Raw genomic sequence first — 23622 nt, 5'->3', positions numbered from 1 at the left:
ATTTAAAAAAATTGACAGATAAAAGGGGAGGAAAAATAGATATTTTTTTCAAAAAATAATAATATGTATAAACTTATTTGAAGGTTTCAATATAAAGTCTCAACCCATCAAAACCTTTGACAGAGGAGGCTGGTCACAGCCCCCTGATAAGTGGGCTGTCAAAAAACAGTGAACACTCATAACACATAATAAGCATCAACTTGACGAACATAACCATGCAAAGCTGGAAATCAAATTCCAGTCTTCACTTTTAAAATCATAAGATAAACACTAGATTTACAGTGTTCCCTATCTTCTATACAGCCTGTTGTGGGTATTTTTTTATGTTGGCAGGCTAACAAAGTTTAGCATAACGCTGTGGGCTTATGTCGCCTTCTTTCCCTCTGTAGCCTTCTTGGAACAATGTTATAATATTGTCATGGTAAACATTTTTTCCCAGCACTTTCTGATTCTGCAGTTCCTTAAATTTTGTGTACCAGAAGCCTGTGGTGCATGTGTGCAAGCACACACACAACCATTCCCCCTGTTACTACTATGTTTGAATTCTAGGCTTATTTCAAATTTCCAAGGTGTATTTATTGAGCCACATTAGATTTCTCATTGAGAAAAAACGGTGTGACGTTGGCTTACAGTATATAGATCAGTGAGCTGCAGTTAGGAATCCTCATCCTGTTTCTGATGTGCAGCTGAACCTTGGAGAAGCCAGTACTGTACATTTTGTTCTCTAGCTGATAACTGAGCAAATCGTACATACATTCCTTTCTAAAAAGCCTGGAGTCATATGGATTAAAAAAACCCTGAATATCATATTAATAATAATAAATACTTAGAAAAATCAACCGAATATCCATTACATATTAATATTTCAAATAGGATTGAAACATTAAAATTATGTAAAACTTACATTAACACTTAAATAAAGCACCCTTAAAGTATGTAAAAAATAACCAGATCATTATTTTCTTTCTGTCTTAAGTGTTTAAGTTCTTCAACAAAGTCTTAACTTTTTGTCATCTTCAGAATGATATAAAGAAAAGAAGGCAGGTCATACAAACCTTCAGCGAAACAGAAAACATAAAGAAAGCCCTGCAGCCATCAGAAAATTTGCAGAGCACAGGGAAGGAGTAGCAGAGACGGATGATGAAAATAATAATGGACAGAGGAAGTTATAGTAAATTTAGGCAGAAGAGAAGCAGTCATAGTGTATATGCCTCAAGACTTTGCGTTTGGTTATTCACGACTGGCTTGGATTCTACCATCAGTAAGAATTAAAGCTTTTTACATCTGAATAGTCAGTGTGAAAATGAAATATTTATAACTCTAGCTAACCTTGACAGAGATATTATTCTCATACTACAGCTTCTCTTCTTCCACTGTATTGTGCATTGTGCCATCCCCAGGCTGCACTCGTCCCAGGCCCCAGCAGAAAGGCATAGAAGAAAGAAATCCTAATTAACTAACTCCCACTTACCACAATATCCAGTTTATCCATGACTGCCTACTATAGCAGAGTTCCCTGTTACTGCAGTATTTTCCTGTTATGAGCTTTTTCCTCAACATTTTTGTGAAGAAATTAACAAAGTTATAAAGTAATGTTTAGAAAATACAACTGTTGAGCAGAGTAGGAGTAAGACATTTGAGTGAGAGCACATACTGGATCTTTACAGTGTTTTTTTTAATTCGCCTTTGAAAAGACCACAAGTACTGCAGGTTTCCCAGATGGACTAGAAAAATGCTTGCCTGGAGTTCTTTCTACGAGGTGATCAACAAAGGCTGGTTTTGGTTCAGGGGAGCATGTTAAAAAGCTGCTTCTTTTCATTAATTGTATTTGATTGGTAACTCACTGGGGATATTATTGTCAGGGCTGTGGATGCCAGCACTTTCTCCTAGCAGTTACATGATCAGCAGTGTTTCCATGAGCCACTCAGTTACTTCTGAGTCAGAAAGGAGCACTACGCTCCAGGCAAAGCATAATATGCTTTGCCTTTCTTCATGAAAGGCAGATAAGGATCCTCATAGTTCTGTTTCCTGTATTGCTCCTTCTTCAAAGCCTATCACTCTGTAGATCTTTCATGCTTTCATACGTTTTAGTCTGTCCCTGAACTGGCACAATCCCAGTTCAGCCTAGCACATAATTAATCAGTATTGATTATATTCATACTAAATACAAGATCCCCACCAGCTTCAGATTGCAGAATACTCTGCCATTGCCATCTTCCTTCTTATTGCCTTCTGTAGTATTTGCAACCTTGGAGACATTTGTCTTTACAAGTCCTTGTGATTTATTTATAAGAGCGGAACAAGAATCTCCACTCTTAAGAATGAAGACAATGCCTACATATAAATATGTAGTACCTAAAGTCAGAATTGTGCTATGGTGTTTTCCATTGAGGCATTTCATGGAAAACTCTCAGCCTCCTCATCTCTTCTGAGATCTGCCCCTCTTCTCAAGCTAGAAGACTCTGTCTTTTTTTCTCTTCAGATTATAGGAAGAACAGTTCTCCCTGTATTATGACTCACCCTTTCTCCATCCTCTTCCAAATCAATTAAAAAATATGAATCAAACGAAAAGACACTGTAGAACAGGTTTTTACAACAGTACATGTACATTTGGCAGGACATAACACTAGCCAGATCCCTTTACTTTGGCTTCGTGCCATCAGAAGCCATCTAGTCACATCTGTGTGATGATACATACAAACTGGCATAAAAGACTCATCAGGAAGTGCTTTTCAGTCTAAAAATCATCCATTAATCAACATTTTCTCAACTAGGGCCTTTGCACCAAAATCTTTAGGACATGACTTCCCATAAGTGGAATCAGGGCGTTTTGCTCCCACGTAAGAACAAGCCCAAACTTACTTCTGGAGACATTTCAAGTACAGTGGAACAAAGGCCTACATGCATCTTTTCACCAAACTCATTTATCTTTTGAGTCCTCTGAAAAAGAAGACATGTTAAAGTCCTGCTAATACACAGAATATCAAAAGAAGCATCTCATATTTGAAATTCAGAACTGATATGAGTCAGCTCTGTCTTTTTGCTTCTCCATATCTCTGAGGTTCATGACTCATTCACTTACTTGAAAGATATCTGTCAGAATCTTTAGCCGTTATTTCACAGTCAGACTTTATTCTACAGTCTTGCACAAAAGAATAGTGAGATTTCATTTAAGACTATCTTGTATACCTTCCAATATTTTTCCACAAACCTTTTTAAACTTTTGGAGAAATAGGCAGGGGGTTGTATTAAGATTTCACATATTTTAGGAGCATCACACCTTAAGACACACACACAAAGCTCCAAAAGCAGCAATCTTTTGGTGTTCAGTACATAATTTCATTAAGCCCTACTTGTTGGTTGTCTGTCCTTTTGTTTAAAAGGAGAAAAAGCAGCTGTTATGCTAGCCAGAAAGGAAATAAAATGTGAGTGCTTTGGAAGGATAAGTAAATAAGCAGCTAGAAGAGAAGGATCCTTTACTCCTTTCTGTCCTTTCCCATCTTTTATTGATATTGTCATCGTGCTTCTTCTGAAGCTTCTTGCATTGCCTGTTGCCAGAGCCAGGACAGCACATTAGATAGGAGGATACCCTAGTATGATAGTTCTCTCCATATGTTTCATACTGAATTTACATGCAGATGGTAACAGCACTCACTTTTTTTTTTAACTAGGCCACCTGTCCTTCATGCAATTGTGTCAGCTGCTTGGGTTAAAAAGCACACACCCAGAGACAAAAAGAGAGCATCCAGCAATCCCCGCTCAGCTACTCTTAGTTTGTATTAAAATTTAGGGGCTTTTTGTTTTGCATTTGTGGGGAAAAGCCCTATAACTTTTTATTGAAGAGGATGGTTGCTAACAGTCAAAGCTTTAGCACAACTATTTTGCTTCAGATGAGCCTGCTGCAAAAAATCCTAAGGCTGAGAAATGAAAAGGAAGCTATACGGAAAAATATGAGATCAGAGGAGAAAACTATTCAGGAGCATGAAAAGATCATAAAGTAGATAAGTATGAGTAGCAAATAAAATGGGCTAATTCAGCTGTCAGTTGACTTTGTGGTAATTGTTACAGCTAAGCAGTCTTCTCTTAATTTTCACACATTTAATGTCATACCCAGAAATTCTTCTGGTGTTACAGAAAAGCTGTAATAAGCCTTTTCAACTGCCTGCCATCATTCTTGAGATCTACTACTTGTTTCCAAAAATGTTACCTCTTTTCCTAAAGAGGCTGAGAATATTTCCCATACTTCTGCTTGATGCGGTTTCCTGGAATGACCTTGATTTTCAACCTTGCAGATAGAGACAATAAACTGGAATTTATTTATATTGTTCCAAATCTCCTCTTTCCCCCTACACCCTCTCTCTAATAACTATCTGCACTCTTTTCTTCCAAAGCCTTGTTTCATACAAGAAAAGCATCTCTTAAAATGCTTCTGTTGTGTATAGCAAGAACACTGAAGCTGGAGTCAGTGATTTTCGATGTGTATATTTTTAGATAGAAAATCAATGTTTTGCTTCAGTCATAAGGGAAACCGGTTTAAAGAAACGGAACCAGTGATCTTATTTCACAGCTTCTAAAGCATGTCTGATTTCGGATAGGGCATTACCAAAACCAATCAAGCAACCACCCCCACAGTAGCATGCAGAGCAAAGAAAAAAAGGATAACTTGGTGATTTTTCTCCCTATGGAAGTAAAACGTTGAGGATAAAGTGCAAAGTTTAAGTTATTGTCTTTTTAAAACAAACAAACAACAACAACAAAACCAACAACAACACTGTAGCCTAAATGAGTTTTCCTCTTTCCCATGAGCATTAGCAGGGAGTATGAATTCCACAAAACTCCAGCATTTTTTTCTGTGGTTGTCCAAGGACGTTCTCAATCACACGTAAGCCTATGGACAAATAGTTTGGAAAACTTGGTATCTCTGCTCAGCTTTTGGTTATGAAAACAGCTAATCTGGCAATTTTTGAGGAATGTAAACTGTATAGTGTACTAAGATTAGACAAATGGGAGGCAACAACCGCAGGTTTTTAAGTCTCTGAAATGAGTAGCCGGAGGAAGCTCCTACCCCTCAGAGATGCTCGGGCGGTCCCAACCCAGTCAGGCCCTTCGCCAGCACCGGCAGCTCGGGCAGCGGCGGGCGGCTCGTCCCTCCGGCGGCAGGTGGCGTGTCCCCGCCAGAGCCAGAGCCACCGCCGGGCCGGGCTCCTCGGGCCCTGCCACCCACCGGCCGCCATTGGGCTGCCGCCGCTTCCCGCCTCCTTTGAAAGCCCCAGAAGGGCGGGCGGCAGCGGCGCCTCGGCAGTCGGGCGGCGGGCCGGGCCAGGGCGGCAGCGGCGGGCCGGAGCGGGAGGCCGCAGGTAGTCGTTTGCCTCACTCAGTTTTCCCTCATGAGGGCTGAGGGCGGGTTCAGTTGACTGTAGCGAGCGTCACCGAGGTTTCTTTGCTCATGGGTCTTCCTACAGAGTGGTAGCATTAATCATAGTCTTCTAAGTTGGTATGCTTAGTGTAGCAGTGCTTGTCTTGACAGCTTAATGGTTTGTAGTAGGTAACTTTTGGGTTTTTTTTGCGTATTCACTCGGGTTCACCTTCTTCTGAACTATCTATTGAAGCAGCTGAAGTTGTGGTTGTGTGAGCTGTGATAATTTACAAACGTGTTTTGTGAGGTCCTAACTCCTACAACAGTACTTCTGAACTGTGATGTTTATGAAGTAGTAATGGAAAAACTTATCTTACAATCTCTTTCGTGGATTATCTTTTCACCTACTTGTTCAGTTGCCAAAAAATAGTGATATTGATGGTGAACCTATAAGGTCAGCTTTTTTCTCGTTCTAAAGCTGAACATCTAAAGATGACGAGAAAGAACTAGTTAATTGATTAAAATAATTAGGTGGATACATAGAATTAATATAATCACTGAAATGCATCTAATTTCAAAATTGCGAAACTTATTTTTCTTCAGTATTTGGGGTGTATATGCTGATAAATAATCTCTTTATTGACAGTCTGTATACATTTGGCTTTAGTGTAGTTTATTCTTTCATAATTGAATGGGAATAATAAATCAATCTGTAGTTACTTCACCTGTTTCAAGGCAGGATTATCAATTAGCACCTTCATAGATATATATGCTGTGAGAAGCAGGGTATAGAATATAAAGTTATGCCTGTATAGAAGTGGCTTGCAGGATTATGCTGATTTATAGGCTACTTGAAGAAAAAGCAAGGAAGAATTATGAGGGACTATATTTATGGGAGGTTATGAGACACTTCAGTGTAAAATACCTGTGTGTTTTCATCTGCCCTTAAGGCAGCTGTAATAAAGGCTACAAATACGTGTAAACTCATTAGAACACATGTGCTTGTTAGTTTCATATTTCTGCATAGATGTCTGTTATGGCTTGGCTACCCAAGTAGTCTGTTTTTTTGTCCTACTGTTTACTTTGTCTATAAAGTCAGCTTCAACTAGAAATTCCTATATGATTCTTGCTTCCCCCCACACCAACCCCATCTTGCAGCGTTAATTCTGTCCCGTGGCAGAACTGAGCGGGATCCTGGTGTTAGCTGCCTTTTAAAACTGCCTGGGTGTCTCTTTGGAAATAGTCAGAATTTTAATGCACAGGCTGGCTGTGTTCATTTATAGAATTACCGCTTCCAATAATATCCCTGCTGATATCATGAAAGGGGAAAAAAATAAACAGTAATGAAAAAGATGCTGGGTTTGTTCCAGCTGAAAGGAACAGTATTTTTTTTTTCCCCCTCAAAACTCTTACTTTGTCCTTCCTCTCTCCCATCTGCCTCCCTGGGAGGTGGGAGGGAATGTGACTTGTGTGTTGGTCTCCCCGTGGAATTTTGTATGTGTGTGAGAAGTTTCTTTTTCCTCATAAATTCAGCAAGTCTTAAGTTCTCTCTTTCATAATTCCTGTCTGGAAAGCACCTTGTGAAGGTAATCCAGTTTAAAGTAATGATGAAGAGATGTGCTAATTTCTCTGCTAAGTTTTGTGACTTAATAAATACCCCATTTGCTCTCAAAAGTTTGTTGCTGTGCAAGACTTGCAAGCAGTAATTACCAAAGTAGTTACAGACTATCTCCTGCAAGCTGCTCTTCATAGCTGGACCTCTGAGCTCCAAGGGAGCTCTGTGACCAAGGTCTACCCTTCTTCAGCAGGAAGGAAACATTTACCATGTGAGGATGGGCCTGTGGGGTGGATGTGAAGTGTAGCCTTGATCTAATGTACTGTTAATTTTTGCTCTCTCAAATGCAGTGCTTCAAAGAACAATATTTAAAACTAAAGAAAGGACAGTGTTTCAGATGTTGTATCTAAGTAACTTAGAAAAATGCCATTAACTTTTCCCTTCTTTCCTTTTAACCTTCCTTCCTTAAATAGAGGGGAGCCTCTGTCTTGCATTTGGTACATCTATATGTATGCTTGCCTGTAGAAACATTTTTTTATTTTTAAATTGTCATTACTGTTTCTACTCTTGAATTGTTACTGTCAGTCATTATCCTCTTGGTAAAACATTCTCAAGTAAAAAATTCTGTGAAGACTTGCATGTAATTGTGTGCAATTAAGCATACATATATCTTTGTAACCAGTCAAAAGCAAACACCCTGCCCATGGTACTTCTATAGTTTTTTTCAGATTTGTTTTTAAGGATGCATTACCCAGTTATAGGAAATTGGGGAAATCAGAGCAGGCAGTGAAGAATGCTGTGAGGTTCCAACAGGTTTATTTGATTCAGTACTCCGGGTGTGTATATGCGTTCACTTCACAACAGGTACAGCAGCTGTCTAGCTGAATTGTTTATCTGGTTATAATATAGTATTCGTGTTCAACCTGCAGGGGGGGAAACTTAAAATCCTGGCCTCCTGTCTATACCAGCACACTGCCTGTCACTATTAGATCAGGGTAGAGCTTCCCTGTCCCACAGAACTCAGAGAGTGCACAAAACGTTTCCACCCCGTGCTGGAATAAAGCAGAATTCCCCCTTCCCTCCCCCAAGCTTTTGTGGAAAACAACAACGTGTGAGCAAGCCAAGCAGAACGGCCAGTAGCTGGGTGAAGGGGCTTTCCAGGGTGTGGGACAGAGGCTCAGGTGCTCTCCTTGTCCCGGGTCTGTGGTGCTCCCTGCTCCCCAGCGAGCCGTTTGACTTTAAGGCAGGACAGGTGCTTCAGCCAAAGCCAGTTTCGGTGTGGATGAGTTGACACCCCCTCGCTCCCCCCCGCCAATCACATGTTTGTTACCCTGGAGGACTCCCAACTAAATCTGGTTGCTACGTAATGAAGGGGAACTAGAAACAGAAGAGGGAGGTAAAAAACCACTTTGCCCCCTAAGCCAAGTCTGAATACAGGGGTGAAACACGTGAGAAGCAGGGTGTTTCAGTGACAGACATCCTCCATTTGAGAACAGAGTTCTGGAAATTAAATCCGCCGGCAAACCCGGGAAGCGTTTCCCTGCCGAGGGCCGCGGCGCTCGGGTCCGGCCTGCCTGGGGGGTGCGGAACAGCCCTCCGGTGGGGCCCGGGGCGGCCCTAGCACCTGCGCCGCTGCCACCGAGCTGGCTCCCGGGGAGGGCAATGTTTATCTCCTAACAAATGTTTTATGGGTGCAGTATAGATGTCGGTGTCCCGCTTTACGAGCTAACTTAACCTTTCCCCCGCGGCAGAGGCGTATGCGGTTCGAAGAGAAGGCGGGTGCGGGCATGGCAGATGGGATCCGGGCAGAGGCAGCAAGCAGGGAGGGGGAGCACCGGCATCTCCGCATCCTCCAAGAGCTCGGTACCGCGGAGGAGCCGCCGTTCCCCGCGCGATTCGGCCGTTCGGCCCCGCCGGGCCGGGCCGCGCGCGGCGGCGGGCAGCGCGCGCGCGCAGAGCGCGGGTTGTGGGGGAGCGGGCGGGGCCGCGCCGCCACCGTTAGCGGCGGGCGGGGGCTCCGAGAGGTCCTGCCGGTTTTTCTAGCCCTGCCTCTGAATAGCAGCAGCGCCGGGGTGAGTCACTGTTTGGAAATGGAGTGGGCGGGTGTGTGCGTGTAACAGAATGAATGATGTCAGGGCGGACGGTGGCTCTCGCGGCGAGCATGAGACTGGCGGTAAACACGGCGGCAGCCCCGGGCGAGCGCTGCCCCCGGCGCCCCCCGCCGCGGAGCCGCCCTCCAGCGGGGGAGCGCGTCCAGCTGCGGCACTGCTGAGGTAGCGCTGCGGGCTGGGAACCTCGCCGGGAAGTGTCGCCTCCGCTGACGCCCTTAAAGCCAGTCCCTTTGGCCAGGAAGGAGAAGAGTCTGAGGCTGCGAGAGGAGCGAATTGCAGGGGAAGGGAGAGATTGTGGCAAACTTTCTAGCTGCTTCTGCGTCCTGCTACCTCAGCGGTGGGAGTGTCTGGCCATAAGGAACTGCAAAGCCCAGACCTAAGAGCCCCGAGGCTCCAAAAAACAAAAAGACTTCCAGGTGCCTTTAGAGGAGGAACTGCCAGCAGTGCCGGCTTTGCATATACGGCTGAGTAGGTAAGTTGGCAGCGGCACAGGTGGATTAAAAGCGTGGCATATGAGAGATAGGCACAGATAGAGAACCTCTTTCACAGGAGACCCCTACGTGTGAACTGAACAGACACTGGAAAGAGCAATCTTGCATTTGTGGTCTCTTTCATTTCTAGAGTATGTATGTTTTACCTGTAAAATAGTCTTAATTTTACTCTGAAAAAGGTCCCTCTAATTAGGGAGGGCACCTGCTGTTTTGATTTATCTTGCAAATATGTGATGCATGGAGTATACTTACTTTGCCACTAAAAAGGTGTGTTCTTGATGTGGGCAACGTGTGTATACCACTCAGAGCAGTACCACATACCCAATTGAACAGAAGGGGTCTTCAAAATGCCCCGTTTCAGCTCAGGAAGATAAGGGCTTACTGTAAGGATCATAATGGGGTTCTAAAGGTGCGTTGCTGTAGGATTGGTTGGGTTGGGTTGGTTTTTTTGTCGCTGTTTGTCTGCTCTGTTGAAGCCACTGTTAAACTTCCTGACGTGCAGCTGAACTAAACTTCTTGACTTGGTGGCAGAGTACGTTTCTATTAACGTTGTGTGTTGTCTGGCTTACGTGTAGCTCAAAATCCGTGTGAGAAGTAGGTAATGCATAATCTTTTGGCAAGATAATAAAGCTCCTACAATACAGTGCAGACTAGCTCTTTTTCAGTTTAATCCATTTATAATATTTTTATTTTTTTTAAGACCTTAGAAAATCAAATATCTTTCCTCCAACCACTTAACGGCTATTAATTTATACATAGTTAATTATGTAGGTGGGCAGTTACATAGAGGTATTAGCATAAACTGAGCAGGTGCATAACATTTTCTGAGTCGGTGAGCTTTAAGGAAGTTTTGGCAAGCTTCACTTTCAGTTGCATTTATTAAATGGTTTGCCTAAAAACAAACTACTTGTTTATTGTATTTGATTTAGTTGCTTATGCGTATTATTATTTGACAGGGCAGGCTTTTGGAGACTGTATAGCCTTAGATACTTTTTTTCTCTATGAAACCAGTAACTTATTATTTATTTGAACCAAATTTAGATGATTTAGGGCTTAATTTACTAGAAGGGTCAATGTGCTTGCTTCCTTTTTTTTTTTTTTTGGGGGGGGGGGGAGGTAGGATTTACTTTGCTTTTCAGTAAAAATTTATAATCCATGTCTGATTTGAGATAAATGTATACCTATTTTTCTGTCTTTTGGAAAATGTGCTTCAAATGTACCCTGTGTAGTATGTGCAGTCACAAGAGGTATTTAGACAACCAAAATGATGTCGGGAGGGAAACTTGAGGTGAAATTATAAGGTGATGACAATAGTATGTAGATAAAGGCCTTAATGAGATTGATTTCTGTGCTGTCCTTGAAGTGAACTTACACAATGGAAGAATGAGAACTTGAAGAGAGCAGAGATTAATTTTTCTACTCTTAAGTATGTAATCTGAATCTAGAATGACTTCATGTACCCCTAAATTTTAAGTATCGAGCCATGGTGGGCATGTTGATGAGCATCTCTTTTATGGATCATTGAAGTGTCTTGTGATTTTAATATTGTAAGATGAAAAAATCATAGGGCTTAACAATCTTGTTTTTATAAACTAGTCTTCTTTTGAATTCAAAACTTAATGTTCTAGGTAGATATCAGAAGTATTATGTCATGGATGTAGTATTGTGATAAACTTTATATTTCCTTATCAATTAAAAAAAAACCCAAAACCACAAAAACCCCTCCACACATACCTTCCTGCTTCTGGGAGACCTGAATAAGAGACTTAATCTCAAATAATTTTCTTTCTAAAAACCAGAATTCTTTATTTACAATGTCGTACAACAGATAAAAGTATGAGGACTGGAAAGTAGCATATGGATTTTTAAGTATTAACAAAATAATTAAAAAAAAAAAAATTGGAACAAGTGATGGATTTAAAAAATGAGTAGTTTTTCTTAAGGACCAGGGAATGTAAAGTAAGGCTTTTGAAGAAATGACTTATTACAGTTAAGTCTACTAGGGTATAGAATGGACTTTGGAGATGCAGATATTTGTAACAAAATTGCATGCATCTTCTGTTTGGATTTTTCTTCTAATTTTGGTGGGCTGTTGGCCTACAGTGTTCTTTGACACTATTTGTGGGGAGTGGACAATGCAGATGCTGTGACATTTTATTTAGTATGGATATGGTATTGCAGTAGTCTGAACAGATGCTGGGAAGATTAATGTAACACTAGATCCACTGTCTTCAGAGATGTCTGTCTGCTGGGAGAATTGTTTGTACCATGGACACCACTGTCCCCGGAGATGCTGCGGACACTAAGAATGTCACCGCTGTCCCAGCAGGTGCCGAGGACCTTAAGAGCTGCTGATGGGGAAGTTTTATGTAGCACAGATAGCTCTGTCTTGTCCATTCGCCACCTGTTTGAAAGCTATTTCTTAACTATACTGAACCCAACTGTTCTAGTGAGACTCCAGAACTTTAATAACCACGAGTGTCTCTTATATTAGGACTCTTGGTTATATTATCACTGTTTTGCTTCCCCAGAATAGCTCTTGTGTGGACATATGTGTAATACAAAGAATAAATACAAATAAATAAATACATAGTGCTTGTTAGCACTATGGTTGGTTTTGGAAGCCTACTTTATAACTGTTGATATGAATTTTCATAGGACTAAACTGTATACTGAAACTAAATAGGCTTCAGGAAAACGTGTTGCTTACCCTCTAGCTAACATAGATGATATATCTGTAGTATCAGGGGACTGCTGTGCCTTGAGGTTGTGCTTGTGGTTGCTGAGTAAAACTTCCTGCCTTATTGTGTGTTAAGTCCCTTTCAAAATATGCAGCGTCAAGTGTGGGTCCTCTTTTTATTTGCAGTCTGATGGCATTAAAAATAATTGAGGTCCAGTCTGTTGTGCGGATGAAGAAATTGAAATAGTTTGTCAGGATATGTGAAGCTGTTGAGTTAATCACTGCGAGTAGAATGGTTCTTAATAAAACAGTGTTCAAGTCTAAATCCTCAAATAAAATAATTATTGAGCACTATTACTCAGAAAAACTTCATTGCATTCACTCTGACAAGACAGTTTTATAGTAAAAAAAAAAAAAAAGCCTGCATTCAATATTTAACTATTTAATTTTCTGGATAAAATACCTTTTATCAGACCTGTCACCCCAGAAAGGAGAACATCCTGTTTGCTTGAAGGTACCTGACCAAAAAAGCAGGTGTCTTCTTTTCATGTACCTTCCTTGTTAACTTGCAACTTCCATGTTTAAGTTTCAAGGATGTCACATTTATGCTTTATAAACTTCACAAACAAAACCAAAGTTGCTGCTGTCAGTGAAACTGAGACTTTCAGAGGGCGAGCTTTGCTGCTGCACAGAACAATGTCTTACTATTCCTGGCTTTTAGAGTTCTTGCTGCTCCCTTCTGTAGTCTTCTGTTTTGTTTCCTCTATATATTCAGAATTCTTTAGAATTTTACTAGAATCCTGCGCAATGCAATAAGCTTCACGCCAAGCTTTGCGGTGTTTTCGTGTCTCTGGTTACTGATGCAAAGTGGACCAGGGTTGTGCACCTGTTCTTCTTGAGACAAGATGCTGCGCCTCTTGGGTGCAGCACTGAATGTTGAGGAAAGTTGCATCAGCTTAATACGTCTGATTTAAGCTGAACTGATGCAGAGCACTTACGGACACTTTTGCTTAAAAATGGCTAAGTTTAAAATAAATTCATTCAGGATTATTTTTGATTTAGCAGTAACCTGCAATTGTAAATGGAGTGCATGGAGTTTGGAGTTGAATTCAGTTTTTTAGATAAGATATGAGCCTGTCATGGCTGAAACTGAATAGAAAAGGTTGGGGTACAAATAATGATTACTGTGTATCTTCAATTATGGTGATGTTCCTTTGGTGAAAGCGATGGACATCATGAAAGAAATCAAAGCAAGCAAAGTGAAACCAGGAAGCTAAATACATTTTAGCTGTTCATTCTAATCCCCCATCTGAGAATTTACAAACTGCCTGCAGTAGTTTGTAATCACTGGTTTTCAAAAACTCCCCAGGCAGTTGGTAATGATTTTAGTGAAATACAATGTTTGAGGCAGGTCATAAACCAGTACGTCCCATGTAAAGTTAATGTAACTTTCATTCATTGGGGACAGAAGCTTTTTTTCCTAGTGTCTCTGTTCGTATCTTAAGCCCAGGTCAGTCTTGCTGCTGTTGTAAACTCAAATGTTTGAAGAATGAAATTTTAAGTACTAATATAGTGGTTAAATCATACTAGTACGGTTATTCAGTTTTCATCTTTATGCAAGTTCTGATGGCGAATGACAGCATGAACTAGCAAAACTTACTGGAGTTTGCATTCATAGAGTGTAACTTACAGAAATTTTGTTTAATCACAGATTTCTGGGGTTTGTGCCTCTAATACTAGAACTTAAATTTGATTGTTGTTGTTTTCTTTTTAAATCTTGGTTAACTGTAAAATAAGTGAGAGCTTGTAACCCTATCGGAGTGCAGCAATCTGTCGAGCCTCAAAGAACAAACTTCTCGTAGAGCTTGTTTAGAACCTGGGTCTTATAAGACTCAGTTTACAGCCTTAAGTAAAAGATGATGCTTTTTCTTTATTGAAGTATTATTACAGGTTTTTTAGTATATGTTACCTCCCCTTTATATATTTAGGAGAACCCTTGCATCTGTGAAAGTCCTTTATTAAGAAGCCACTTGCTCTCACTGTTTTGTTTTGGTTTTTTTTCCTCCTGATGAAATATGTTTGCATTTCTTGGTTTTTCTCTTTTTAAAGCTTTTATTCTGCGTAGCCTCCTAAGATCTGAAACTGCTGTGTGATGAGTGCTGAGTGACTTCTCACAATCAGTTTCAGTTATGTGAAATGTACAACAGTGACAAAATATTTACTTATGCACACACCCAAGTTCCTGCTTATGTTGACTCTAGTGCTGGACAGCTGGTTAGTGGAGCAGACCTAAAGGAGACAGTCTCCTTATTTAGGTGACATAACTTGCTAAACAGCAACGGAGGTCATGCCTCCTAGTGCTTAATTCTGTCTTTCATATAGAGGATGTGATATAATCCTGTAGCTCATTCATAGTTCTGGTCGATATCTATAATTATTACAGGTAATCTGATTTTTATTTTTGCGCTTCTCCTACATCAACCTTGTAAATGGGAAACAGCAATTGCTGTTTGTAGATGCTTTATAAGGGAGGCAAATACCACTGCCCTTGTCTTGTTTGAGACTCAACACAGACTGTATTGAAGTAAACTGTTCCCATCACTGCTGCTGCCTCAAAAGGACATTTTAAAAACTGGAGTGATGTGTTACTGTCTTAACAGTGCTGAGAACATGCTTAATGCAGAATTCCGTCATTTCATCCTCTGCCAGTTATTCTATAGGTTCAAATTTTTTGTTAAATTTCAGTATAAAACCAAAAGTATTTAAGTATTCATTTGTGGGTCTTTTGATGCTGAGATAAGTAAGTTGCTGAGGATCTACTTGGGATCAGTTTGTACTTACTAGTGTTTTTTCTGGCTACTTAACTATTTCAGAAGTGTATAGAAAGTATAGAAATGTATGTTACTCTTAGTTCCTGTGTATTAGGAACCTGACAAAATTCTTGCCAAAGCTTGTGTTTTTTCCCACTTTCATAATATTGTATTGATCTGTAAGGATGCTATATGTGAGTTCTTTACAGTGCCATTCTCAGAAGCGTGACCTTGTCTTCATTTGATTTCACTCTGATTTTTAGATACCATTTTGAGTGCATCATTTGGCAAGAGTTCATTCCTGGCGTACCGCCTTGGTCTTGTAGAGGTTCATTATGAGCACCAAATTTGACTCTACCTAGTGAGTAACAAGGCAAACTTAAGACACTTGCTCAGCTGTAGTTATTGAAGAAGTGCAGGTGCTTGGTCTGCTGTGTTTTCACAGAACCGTTTTGTTTCACTTTGCACACAGCTATAGGCAGCAATTTTGAATTTTAAAAGACTAAAACAAACCACCAACCAAATACACACAAAACCACATAAACTAATCTATTTGATGTGGAAAATGTGCCAGAAATCTAAAGGTGGTCCTCCCAAGTGAAGTTGTGTTTCTCTCCATTCTTATCCCATGCCCAGCCAGACATCTATATATACACTGATCTGGGAGAAGGAAGGGGGAACATAAAGGTGTCATACATACTAGCTGAAACATGGGAAGACTGTAACTACAAGGTGACAGATTCCATAAACTGTTCCCCCAAAACACATTGCAGCGTCAGAACTGCAGACAACAAAACCATTTAAAAGAATAAAGTCAGTCTCATTTGTAGACTCACCAAGACCAGTGATGTTGTGAATGTGTGCTAAGCAACCATGGTGTGTTTCTGTGATAAAGAGAATTGACTGAAGTGGTTTGAATCATGTACTGACTATTAGAAGTGATTGTGCACTAAAATAGAAAATCAACTCTTTTCAGTGTTTTTGTTCTCTCAGAAATAGGTTAACTTCCACGATGGACTTCAATCTTGAGAGGAAGGGCTGTGGCATCCTGTTTGGTTTTAAGGCAAGAAGTATTAAAGACATTGTTCCTTCTAAGGTGCCATAGCGAACTTGGAAGTTAATATGAAGAAAACTTACGGAAGAGTTGAGTGTAATGGATTGAAATTTCTGCCCACTGCAGTGATTGCATCCTGAATTTGCAGACACTATTTGAAATTCATCATCTTAGCAGTATTTACCACCATGAAAGAGAATACTACACATGCTGTATAGCTGGGTGGCAAGCTCCCTCCACTGAGGATAGCTTTTTCTTTTCTGTGGTAACCATGGTCATTAGCTTCCGCTGTTCTCCATACAGTTCTTAAGAAAAATTGGCCAAGCTATTTTCATACAGACAAGCAAAGCATAAGTATGGTAAGCTGTCATTTCTTCTGTGTAGAACAACTAGTCTGTGTAAAGTAGAGTGGAATAATGTATGTGTCCATGGTAGGAGTCAGTAATTTGTGTCAAATTTTAAAAGCTAAAAAGATGGATGAAGTACATCTCAGCTGACCAACCGTGGGACAAGGCAAAACGCCTGTCATATATCAAAACTAGAATAGTTGGGCTAAAGAAATTTTCAGCTCTAACAAAATGTAAATAATTATACATCTTGCTCTAATTCACAGACTGCAGGCAGTTTATGCTTTCCTGGGTACGCTGCTTTCTAGTCATTGGGCAGTCTGAACAAGACAAGGAGCTCTCTGGCTTATTTTTACTCTGCAGGGTGAATGTTCCCATAAACAGGGTGTGGGGTTTTTTCTTTTTTAATTTGGACTTAGAGAAAGTTTAAAACAAACTCTTAAATGTGACAGGGTTTGGACTAAACCTGTGAGCTGTCTTACATTTGAGGAGCTCAGTACTGAATAACCCAAGTTGAAATGGGACACTGTTCACCTCAGAGGTCTGGAGGGCAGATGTGAAGTGCAGGAAAGCAGGAGCTCTCTGTTCTGTTGTGCTACATTAAGGGCAAACACTAGAACTATCTTCTTTTACCACACTCAGGTTTTTTTTTGAGTGTGCATGCATGTGCACTTTCTTCCTATTCTCCCCCTGCATTCTGTTGTGGTAAAATCAGACACAAAGCTTTTAGCACTGCAAGCCTTTCTAGATCATGTGTTTAAGGCAATGCAGTTTAATTAAACTTTGACTGTGATGTGTGTAATATGCAGAGAAGATTGTTGGTTATCAAAGTCTGTATTGAAATTATATGGACAGCTACAAGAGGACATTGCATTTAGGCCTCATGTAATTTGTTCAGAACTACTATCTGGATTAATCTTCCACAACACTAGTATGAAAATGTGTACTCTGGTTTTAATGGTCTGTATTACTCAGCAGGTGTTAAACTGATATTACATACCTTATGGTTTGCTCATGCATTGCTGAGAACGGAACATGAAAAATCTACTTACACATGCATTTATAGCGATATTCTATAGTGTTTTCAGATAGAAGCAGGTTACAAGCCTTTCTCCTTTCATCAAAAAGGATGGTAAACTGCTGGACACAGTATTTTTGTTGTATATTTGTAATAGTTTGATTCAATGGATTGAAAGACAGTCTTAGTGGACAGAAAATGTATTGTTATTTAGGGTGGCTTTTTGTCTTTTTGCTATTATGACAGTTTTAAACCACTATTTTCACACCTCTCACCTCCTGTTTTCATGGGTTCTCTAGGTCTAGGACAGTTTGTAGATTGAGTTTAAGACTTCATATCCAGGTCTGGGAGTTGTGTATGTGTGTGTATGTATATACATATACACATATATATGTGTGTATATATATACACACACAGTTAAACTGAATAGTAACTTGTTCCCTAGGTGTTTTGTTTGTTTTTCGTGGGTTATTTTTTGCATTTGTGTTTTTGTTGTCTTTGTTTTTCATGTTTGTTTGAAATTGCCTGCTGTGAAATCCACACTTTAACTTGAATTTTGAGGTTTAGTGGAAACTCGAGTTCTTGCTGGAAAACGTCTCAATGTGTGTGTATGAATATTCAGTGTACTGGTGTCTGATCGTGGTTAAGATGTTTTACTGTGAATTTTGGCCCTGAACGCATCGGGAGGCTGCCCTGATTGCTTGCAGAACAAGAGGTGGCAGCTTGTGCCCTGTGTTGGCCTGTGTTTAGCTAAGTAGGTACTTGAACAAGTGGCCTGGATTGCTGCAGTGCTGTGTTGATGTAAGCTCTTGAAATCCAAGCCACTAGAGTGTCTAACTTTCAAGTTCTACCTAGACAATAATTCCGATTATGTCCATTTGCCGTAAAGTTAGAAAGTCACTTCTGAAGGCAGTACCTGAACTGTTCTTGTGGATACATGCAAATCTCTTTTGGCTTCACCGGTATTTTTGAGGAAGATTCATGCAGGAGCACAGCAGAAATGAAAGTAATCGGATATCCTTCTTTATAAGAAGACACCAATTGATAGACCAGAATAATTGTTTCTTACAGTGCCCTAATTTTGCTGAGTTCTGCATTCTCCTCTTTTAAAACTGATGACACTGTTTCCAGATGAACGCTTATTTCTTTCCTTAGACTTGTGTAACCGATCACATGTAATTAGTTGATTCACCACTTATTTACTGTACACCATGGTTGCTTAGCACACATTCACAACATCACTGGTCTTGGTGAGTCTACAAATGAGACTGACTTTATTGTTTTAAATGGTTTTGTTGTCTGCAGTTCTGACGCTGCAATGTGTTTTGGGGGAACAGTTTATGGAATCTGTCACCTTGTAGTTACAGTCTTCCCATGTTTCAGCTAGTATGTATGACACCTTTATGTTCCCCCTTCCTTCTCCCAGATCAGTGTATATATAGATGTCTGGCTGGGCATGGGATAAGAATGCTTTAAAGTACATTTTGAATCACTTTTATAAAATGCTTTCTATTTAGAAAGATGTTCTAGAGCTCTAGGACATCACACAAAAATGTAACCAGGAACTATAAAATATATTAGCAAATAACTTTTTCCAAAGTCCTTTCTGAAACCTCTTGTTTGATGACACATTTTCTGCCTGCCCCATGCACCACCCCTGCCCTGTGTCTCATTGACAGTAAGACGAATGTCAGAACTGGACTTGGATTCTTCCTTGTGTTTTTTACTGTGAAAATAGTATCTTGACTCAAAATTTAAAGCGATAGTAGCATTATCGTTCAAGTCATTAAACAAAGAAATGGAAAACAAACAATATTCAGCTGCAGCACACCATGCAATTGATACAAATGCCATTTAACAGACAGTTTGATTGGCCAGCTTGTATTTGCAGCTCACATTAACGCTTGATTAGTTTGATCCCTTCCTTTCATGTGCTGCTGAAGATAACAGGTTTGATGGTGACTAGAAGCCTCCCTTGGGCATAACAGGTAGCTTATGGACTGGAAATTACTACCTGAGGAATGTGGTACAGTGCATTATAGAAGCATTCCATGTAGATTCTGAGTACCCTCAGTACTTTCACACCAGATTTTACCAATTGGTAGATTAAGTGTAGTGTAACTCCAGTGATTAAATTATTAATTTAATTTGTATCTTTTTAATCATGCTGCGTGTGCATGGACAAGATGTAGATGTTACAAAGCAGTTGTCTAATGCTACAGTGAGGGAACCTAATGATGGCTTTTTTAGGAGCGATGCTGAAGATGGTACTTGGTAATTTTCTTGTGGGTTTCTTGTTTTAATCTTGCAGTTTTAATAAATGGGAGTTTGGGATGAGCATCACCAACTTCGTTCTTTTAAATCCTTTCTGTCTAACTTGGTTCTTTAATTAATTTTTAAAAGCTTTAAAAAAAGCAATAAACTTCTCAAACTATTAGGTGAAAAGAGGGAAGGAAAATAAATGAAAGGATTGTTGTGAATGGTAAAAACCTCTATGCTGAGCCTCATGAGAGGCTTGGCATAAAAACATTTTGTTGTTGTGGTGATGTTCAATACAGGGTCGTTAAGTGCTAGAGGATAGAAAATACCTCTTACCAAAGGCAGGAATAATGAAGACAGGTTTGAATTACTTTGGACATATTTAGTTAGGTATTGAGGTAAATAGTAGCTCTGCAAGGGGTGGTTAAAAACACATTAATAGCCTTCTTGGCCTCTTCTTCTGACCTGTAGGGTGAGGCTCAAATGGCAATAGCAAAATGTCTGGGAAGGGTGTTACAGAAAGAATTTGGGTGATATTTGTGATTATTTACTACTGCTGTCCTGCTGTTGACATCCTCTTGAAACTTTATTGAGCCATGATACGCAGTGCTGTTGAGAGATAGTGTGTGAGGTAAGGGAAGAGATAATTCTGAGGAGGTGTTTTGTTCATCGGTCTGTGGCAGAAACAAAAATACAGGAGGAAGTGTTGAAGTGTGCAGTATTGAAGTGTTTAGGATTTAAAGCTAAACTGTCATCTTCGCTGACTAATTAAATAATATAAAAGGGAAACGGTTTTTCTTCTCAGCATAATGTGGAAAGTATTTTCTTCTATTAATAGAAAATCTTGAGCTAATGGAACGCCTGAACAAGTCTAAGGAAGACCATGGGACTGCATTGGAAGCCTAGGTTGTGATGTCTATTTTTTGAACATATTTAACTCTGTAGTGCTTAAACTCGATGGGAAGAATTTCAGTGAAAAACCCAGTCACATGTAGGAAAACTTATATAATTTTGATTATTGCAGACTAGAAGCTCAAATGATATATTATGAAAGGATTCTATGCTGCTGTTCTCATTCCCTTAATTAAATATCTGTATGGGTTGGTCCTGGTAGTTAAACTGCACAGTAGTCTTAACTTCTTGGTGTTAGAATTAAACTTACCTGGTTTTACTTCTGAAAGTGTGGCAAGCTCAAAAAGCAGAGAGAAACGTTCAGTGTGTGAGCTGAATGTAGACTTGGATGTCTGAGCCTGTGAAGAAACACTCTAACAAGAGGTCTGAGTGTTCCTATGTCTGTTCTACTGGGAGCGCTGGCTGTGATGCGGGAGCCTTACGCTGTTGCTGCCATGGTAGGTGGGGTTGAGAACTGGTGGTTGTGGCAAGAAGGGAGAGGGGAAGACCCAAAGGGGCAGATTGTGTTTCATGATCGGTTTTGGCCAGTCCGGGTGTTTACCGTCCGTGCCTTATGTCTGTGTCATTCCTCTTGACTAATATTCATGAAGCTTTCCAGGTAGCTACATCAGAGTTGAGCAAGCTGAAAACTATCTAGGAGTTTTTTGGGGGGAGGAGAGAGGAGGAGGCATTCAGTGACTCTTTCCTGATTTGTTTGACAGTGTGTAGTGTGCTCCATTTTTAGTGTTGGCACAGAGGGTAAGATGAGGAGGGGGGAGATACTGGTGTTTCCAAAAAGGGATGTTTTCATTGCTTGAACCTCTGAACACAGCAAATGTTGCTCCTGCATAGAGATCCATAATTTGTAATGTGCAAATCAAACTGAGTGATATGTGAAACTTGCTTATAGTATGATACTAGTTAGTTTTAAATATGCCCTATCCTAAGAATTCATGTGGTGTATTTCTACTCTCACTAGATGAGGTGAATGGTTCTCTCTTTAATGTAAATTTCTGTTAAATGTTAGTTACAAGATAAGAACTTCTGGGTGTACTTCAGTGCTATAGTAGCTTTTATCTGGGTTGGTCGACTTGTTCATCTATTCCTTAGTTATTACCTGCTAATGTTGTAAAATACTTTGCAGATTTAAGTGATTGTTGTCCTCTAAACTTGTAGGAAAAGGGTTCTTATTGCTGCAGGAAATATTCAAAAATATTCTCATAAATGTGACCTCTTGTTTTGGAGTTGGCACTGTTGCTTTTTTGGGACTAGCACAGGGGAAAAAATTGACATACATTATCTTTTTAATAATTACCCAAATATTTCTAGAGTGTATCACTGATTAAATGTGTGACTTCCTCTTCTAGCTGCCCGATGACTGATAAGCTGTAGCAGCGTCACTTTAAAGCACACATTAGTCACTGTGATTCCTCACGGCCCTGTGCTGAAAGTGGTGACTAATCCCTGGGTCTGTTTCCATCGCGAAGTGCAACCTTTGCTCTCGGTAACTAGGTGGAGGATTTCACAGAACAGTCTAAAACACTCCTGCCTTCCGTGTCAGGCCCCCCAGCCAGCAATCCGCAACTTCTGTGTGAGCTAGAAAGGTTGTGGGGCATTAGATGTGCTGCTCAGCTCTTAACACATCTTTAAACCTTGCTGTTTCTCTGAGAAGTGGTTCTTCAACAGTGTCTGCAAAGCTGTAGCAGAATGAAAGCAATTAGCAGCGAGGAGCTTGAGACGGTCAGACAGCAAAGCAAAGCACTTAAACGCTGATGATGATGATCCAGAGGTTTCTTTTGGCAGTCTTCTGGAGTTATTTTGCCTGATAAGACTGAGGTAGTAAAGTGAATTCTACTCTTTTTAAAGTGTTTATAATGCTTCTTTTTAATGAATGGAAAAAAGGACATAAGCTCAACGTTTCTTTGCAATGTTACAAAACATGCAGTATAGAGCGCCTTTTTTTGCCGTTGTTCAAAGGCAGCTGATTCAGAAATTAGGTATCAATTCAGGATAGCAGACTTTTCTGTCCAGATCTGAAATACTGAAACAGACTTGTTTTGGAGAGGATAGATTAAGTAGGAAGAAGATATATTCTTAATGTCCTTTTTCTGGAGTGAGAAAGTTATGAGGGAGTCTTTAGCCTTTTGGAACAAGGTCAATATTTCTTTGAGCTCTGTTGGAAAGGCATTTAGCAATGTGCATTGGCAGTGAAGGCAGCCGACACTATCCTGAGCTGAATTTAATAGAAGCATAGCCAGGATTTATAGGGAAGTGATTATTCCTGCTCAGTACTTCTAAGCTATATCTAGAATACTGTGTCTGGTTTTGGGTCCTTGATCCAGGAAAAACATATTCTGTGGTTCTGTGAAAGGGAGCGGCAGGGTGGTCGAAGGGCTGGAGGCACAGGCCCTGTGGGGGAGCCTGGGGAACCGGTCCCATCATCAGCCCCATCATACCTACAGGGACATCATCAGGAACATCAGGGCCATGGGAGGATGAGACACGAGAGGCATAATTTGTAATAAGAAGTGGATACAAAAAGTAGATTAAAACCAAGCAACAGCAAAAACAACAACAAAGCAAAACACAAAACCAACCAACCAAAACAGAACAAAAACCCAAACCGCATTTACTGTGAGAACAACCGCGTAGTGGAACAGGCTGCCTGGAGAGGTTGTGCCTGAAGCACTGAGCAACTTGATGTCATAGCTGATCCTGGCTGAGCCTTGGGACCTCCTGAGGTTTCTTCTAACCTGAATTTTCTGTTAAGGCTTCTGATCCTATAGATAAGACTGACCGTTCTCAAAACCTTTGTTTTAGGAAAGACTGTTAACCTGTAAATAAAACTGTCTTTGTTTATGCCATATGCATGTGGATTACTGCTAGAATTAGTCACTCTAGCACTAAAAGATAACAAATAATTGCCATTTTACAAATATTGTAACTGTGGTTCTTAAAATATAAGGGTAAATAACAGAGAGGAAAAAAATCTGAGGCTGTGACAGGGCATCAAACTTTAGAGGGCATCAGACTTAGTTACCAAAAATGAT

At 40.2% G+C, this 23622-nt stretch overlaps 1 protein-coding gene and 1 long non-coding RNA gene across 7 annotated transcripts in view; one reads left to right on the top strand and one right to left on the bottom strand.

Moving 5' to 3' along the window:
• The window catches only part of LOC110356325 (uncharacterized), a 40217-nt gene extending 35011 nt beyond the window's left edge, over nt 1–5206 (bottom strand). For all 4 annotated transcript variants that reach the window (XR_010472572.1, XR_010472574.1, XR_010472575.1 and 1 more), the window contains exon 1: nt 5066–5206. This is a non-coding gene — a long non-coding RNA (uncharacterized LOC110356325). The remainder of the gene's footprint in view (nt 1–5065) is intronic.
• A 13-nt stretch (nt 5207–5219) lies between these two features.
• Nucleotides 5220–23622, top strand: part of SGMS2 (sphingomyelin synthase 2) — a 41584-nt gene continuing 23181 nt past the window's right edge. Inside the window, exon 1 of one of the 3 annotated variants that reach the window (XM_065062777.1) lies at nt 5220–5357. The gene's annotated coding sequence lies outside the window, so the exon portion shown is untranslated. The other 2 variants (XM_065062778.1, XM_005515223.3) reach the window with 2 other exon arrangements.

Source organism: Columba livia, chromosome 4, assembly GCF_036013475.1.
Source record: "Columba livia isolate bColLiv1 breed racing homer chromosome 4, bColLiv1.pat.W.v2, whole genome shotgun sequence".
Taxonomy (NCBI): Eukaryota; Metazoa; Chordata; class Aves; order Columbiformes; family Columbidae; genus Columba; species Columba livia.
Note: the sequence above shows the minus strand (reverse complement) of the source record. Positions and strands in the feature narration are given on the sequence as shown.